Source organism: Oreochromis niloticus, linkage group LG5 (assembly GCF_001858045.2).
Source record: "Oreochromis niloticus isolate F11D_XX linkage group LG5, O_niloticus_UMD_NMBU, whole genome shotgun sequence".
Classification (NCBI taxonomy): Eukaryota; Metazoa; Chordata; class Actinopteri; order Cichliformes; family Cichlidae; genus Oreochromis; species Oreochromis niloticus.
Genome location: NC_031970.2, coordinates 22,929,941 through 22,934,471, shown reverse-complemented (window position 1 = coordinate 22,934,471; position 4,531 = coordinate 22,929,941). Strand labels below are relative to the sequence as shown.

The 4,531-nt window shown below is 40.5% G+C and overlaps 1 long non-coding RNA gene across 2 annotated transcripts; it reads left to right on the top strand.

Moving 5' to 3' along the window:
• The first annotated feature begins 1,168 nt into the window (after positions 1–1,168).
• On the top strand, positions 1,169–3,828 carry LOC109202213 (uncharacterized). 2 transcript variants are annotated; one of them, XR_002062159.2, is made up of 3 exons: positions 1,169–1,240; positions 1,321–1,444; positions 3,106–3,828. It is a non-coding gene; the product is annotated as an uncharacterized LOC109202213 (long non-coding RNA). The 2 variants fall into 2 exon arrangements; XR_002062158.2 differs by having other exon boundaries at positions 1,183–1,235.
• The last annotated feature ends 703 nt before the right edge of the window (positions 3,829–4,531 follow it).

Genomic DNA, 4,531 nt, shown 5'->3' with positions numbered 1-4,531 from the left:
GCAGTGCATATGAGTGCATGACTGTGTGAAACACACATTGTCTTCTGGCTCATTGAGTTGTAGCAGCTGAAAATGCCTTCACTGCTTTCTGTCCAGATAAAATGGCTCCTTTGCAGGTGACAAAACAGCCTCATTATACTGGGGCTGTTTAAAAGACAATACAACAGGGTGCTATAGCCACCTCAACAATACTGTGAAATTAAAGATGTGAAGGAGCGGGTGGAGGAAGTGTACAAATGGCTATGAAGGGTTGTAGGGGCTGGGTCTGCTGGGCTATATACTGCACTGAAGCTAAAGGTGCTACAGGTGAGGCGGATCCATGTCTTTTCTTTTTCACTGCCTCTTTTTCTCTCGGCGCTCATATCCACATCTCCAGTTTCTCTCGGCCCGATTTCCATCCGTCGCCCCACCTAAGTGTGTGAAAGTGTTTGAGAGTGTATCTCCTCTTCTTAGACAGTCTTGGTGTTTTTTGTAAAGCAATCACTTGTGGGGGAGGCTTTTGACAAAAGTGAAATTATCGTAATGAATTGTAAGATTTTTATGAGGAATCAGTTGATGCTGAGCTTGGTGGCTGAAGAGTTAAAAAGATAAACTGTACAAATTGTGAAAGAAGAACAAAAGCAATAAAAAGCAGAGGAAATGAAAAGGCGCTGGATGGTGGAGGACGATAAGGGGCGCACTCGTCAGAAAGGCAATCAACTCAAATTTTTAAAAGCGAGAAAGAGAAGTGAGAAGAAACAGAGATGTGATGTGTCACATCAGGACATGTTGGCAATCAAAGCTGAAAGAATCCGAGGTTCACGTGTGTGTGTGCGTGTGCGTGTGTGTGTGTGTGTGTGTGTGTCTGCATGTGTGCAGCTGCTTGCATATATGATTTTTGATTTTGATTAGCTCATTATCAGGTCTGATCGTAGTCACTTCTGTTGCTCCATGTGAGATATCATTGCTGTGATCTGCCTAAAGGAGATGAGTGTTGTAAACATTGCTGGAGGTGCAACATGTCAGATATACATGTTTTCAAACACTCTACACTCATCCTGTTTTCAAACCTGTTAATCTCTTTCTCTTCTGTTTTCTATCTGTTTTGCTTTTGCTTTTGCTCCGTTAACAACTTTCTTGGTATCGCATGTTTCTCATCTTGTTCTTCATTCTGCATTTGCTTTTCTCCAGTTATTGGTTCCCAGCCAACCGGGCCTCTGCTTTGAGCTGTTGTATACTTTGCAGGTCACTTGAAGGTCAGGTGAGAGGCAACATTAACAGCAGAAACATTTGGCCTCCAGGATAAACTCAGAAAAGTAATTATCTCCTCTGCACTCACAGCATCCTCACTCATGGCCATCACAGGGCATAGTTATTTGTTGGAGTGAACTTGGTGTGCACGCCAAAGAAGAATGTGTCCGCTGCAGACGTGGCACTTTATGTAACACTGGAGAGGAAGTGAAAGGTAACAGTGGGTAAATGGTGAATAAAGTGAAAGGGTTTCAGACAACAGAGTGACAAAAGTAAATATCCATCCGTCCTCTTTCACTTGTTCAAGTCTGTCGAACATATCTCTATCATATTTTTCAGGAATCGTAAATAATAATTTTGAGCTAGACAATATATACCAGTGTATAAATCCTGTTCATCACAGCCTATTTACCAATTTAAAATGGATATTATATTTAAAAAAAAAAACGCTTTTAAAAAAAATGAGTAATTAAATCTGATTAGCAGGATAATTCATAATATTGTTGAATCAGTTAATTTTTTTATGTGCTGCAGAACAGGCATTGCTTCCAGTGGTGGCATGGAGATACCTGCTCAGTAATAAGAAAATAATGACGTCACATTGCCCACTAACATCTTCAACGCGTCCTTTTCCCTTCTCATTCCCGTGATGCGTTCATGGTGCAAATGTAAACTTCCCAGTTGTAATTTAGCATTTAGCTAGCTACAGAAGAGGAGCAAGTATAAGGGGAATATCATTGTTTTATTTTAAAGTGGCAGGTAATTTCAAATGCAACTTTTCGAACAGATTAACAAATATCAGCAGACACACAAAGTGTTTCTGCAAAGATCTTCACACAGTGTCTCTGTGAGCTAAAGATTCAGCTGTGCAACACACGATAGATGGAGAAATATGTAAGAAAGAGAGGACACAGGTAAGCAATCCTCAGCAATTGAGACATTATAGACCAGAAGTTTAATTTTCACATGTGTTGCCCTAATTTACTAGAGTTTTCAAACCAGATGTTGGAGCTATACATAATGCATTACTGAATTATGTTTTTGTGAAAAAGTTTTGCAAAACAAATTGAAGTACACCACTTCTGTGCTCTCCAAAGGATTTATGAAAATGCCAGGCAGCTTAGCGCCCCTTAAGCTTGTTAGTTTGCTATATTATGATAACATTTAGAGGGATTTGAAGTTGGTGACTCCTTACATCTGTTGTACTGTTGCTAGGTTACATCAAGAGTAACACATATCAATATATATTTAAATTATGATGCTGATTAGATTCACGTTTTATGTGACTAATGATTTTATGTGACTTATATCTAATTAATTATTTTCCCCACACTACACTGCTATACCTGATCTTGTGTTTATGCCATATGAATGGAGCCCCCACCTGTCAAATCCCACTTTAACCCTTACAGCATTGCAAAAATCACTTTATACTTGGCCAGGTGAAAAAACTAATATATAGATCAAAGCAAAACCAATGGAGATGCATATGAATTAACTAATACCGTTCGCTCGACTACTCAAAGCAAAACATAAAATGTATAAAATCATCCATATGTAGTACCGATCCGTAAGACACTGAGCTGCTGCAACTGCGTGCGCCGCCATCCTACACCACCACAAATTATGACTTGTTTGGAAGGATTAATCATGACCTAAAATTTCCACTATGACTTCTTCTCTAACTTTACTCAATTTATTCTTTATGTAAAGATGAGACACCTGATGGTTTGTGGCCAAAAAAGCTAAATGGCATCATCCTCTCAAGTCTTAAATAAGAGTAGAAAATAATAACTGAGATCCTGAATTGAAAGTCTTAAATGAGGGGATTTATCAAAAGAATATCATCATCGTTCTTTTTATTCTTGCCACCAGAGTCTCTTTGGTGGCTCTGTGTGTTACTGCTGTGATTGACAGGCATCCTGTGAAGAATGGACCCCACCTCTAGCTCTGCATCTAATGGGATAGCCTCCAACATCACCCCATCTCCCTCCCTCCTGATGTCCTTTTAATGATGGCACCTTGGTGAGTTCTGTTCTTTTTCAGTGGCACCTGAAGGGATCATCTCAAAGGCTAATTCATAATGCTTGGACAGTTATCGTGGAAAAGCAACTGTTTTTTATCATTTGTGCTAAATGTAGTGGGTAACTTGGAGTGTATCCATTAGGAAGTGTGTAAATATATTTGCTCAATGTTGCATAAGCGTGTGCACTTCGAGCAAACCCCAACTTTTAGCGTATATAGGCCAGCATAGGTAAGATGTACCTGAGATGTTTTGTCCCTCCTTCCCGCTTTCTTGCCCTTTCGGCCTAGATACCCTGCCTCTCAGATTTCCTGAGGGCTGAGCCCTGGGCTTTCTGTCAATTTTGTTATAAGATAGTGGGGCCCAGACGCCCAGTCCCAGGAGCCCTAACACACAGCGCATTAGCCAAGTGCCTACAGTGTAGTACTGTCAGGCAGATGTATTTCTCCCTCCCTCTGTCCTGGACCCTCCTTCTTCCTTTCATTGGCCTAACAGGCAGAAGAAAAGAGGTGATTGTTTGGGGACAAGAGGGATGAATTTGTCTGCCTCAGACAGGAGAAGAAAAGCAGTTTGAAAGGGACTTGTCAGTGGTTGTGGATCGGGTGGTTGGAGGGTGTCCCACTTTTCAGAGAGAATGCACCGTGTGTCAGCATGTTCTACCTTTCCTCCCGAGCCCAGTCTACAGTCACAGTGTGTGTCTGTAGTGTGTATGTGAATGCTTGTGTCACGTTATGTGGAGTGAGTACATCAGTGTGTGTGTCTCTTTTACATTTTTGTTCCAGTATGGTTAGATGGGGACCGGCCTGCATGTGTTTGTAAAACAGATACTCGAACCTCTTGCTGGAATTAAGTCATTCATTTTCTGTTTGTTACACTCTAGAGAAAGTTGTGTCATTGTAGAGTTTTTTTTACAAAATGTGGAAAGGTTTGTGTTGTTTCAAGGGTCATCAAGAATCATCACACATAACACAGGGACCTCTCTAATGCGATGTAATGGCTGGAACTGCTTTTATTTGCGGTCTGCAGACAGATGATAGTGATGATGGTCGTATTTAAAGCTGGTCTTCTATTTTTTTGCTGAGTCAGCACTGAGCTGTGGTCAGTGCATGTGCCTACCTTTATCTGTACTTTAGAGCTTAATTTTTGTGCTTCAGGCTTTCCTATTAAGCAACACAGTAAATATGTTCTCTTCCATTCCTTTCATGCCCTTTCTACACTGAGTGTAATCCTTTTCCAATTGCAATTATTGCATCTTTAGTTTTTGCTTTAAATGATTTG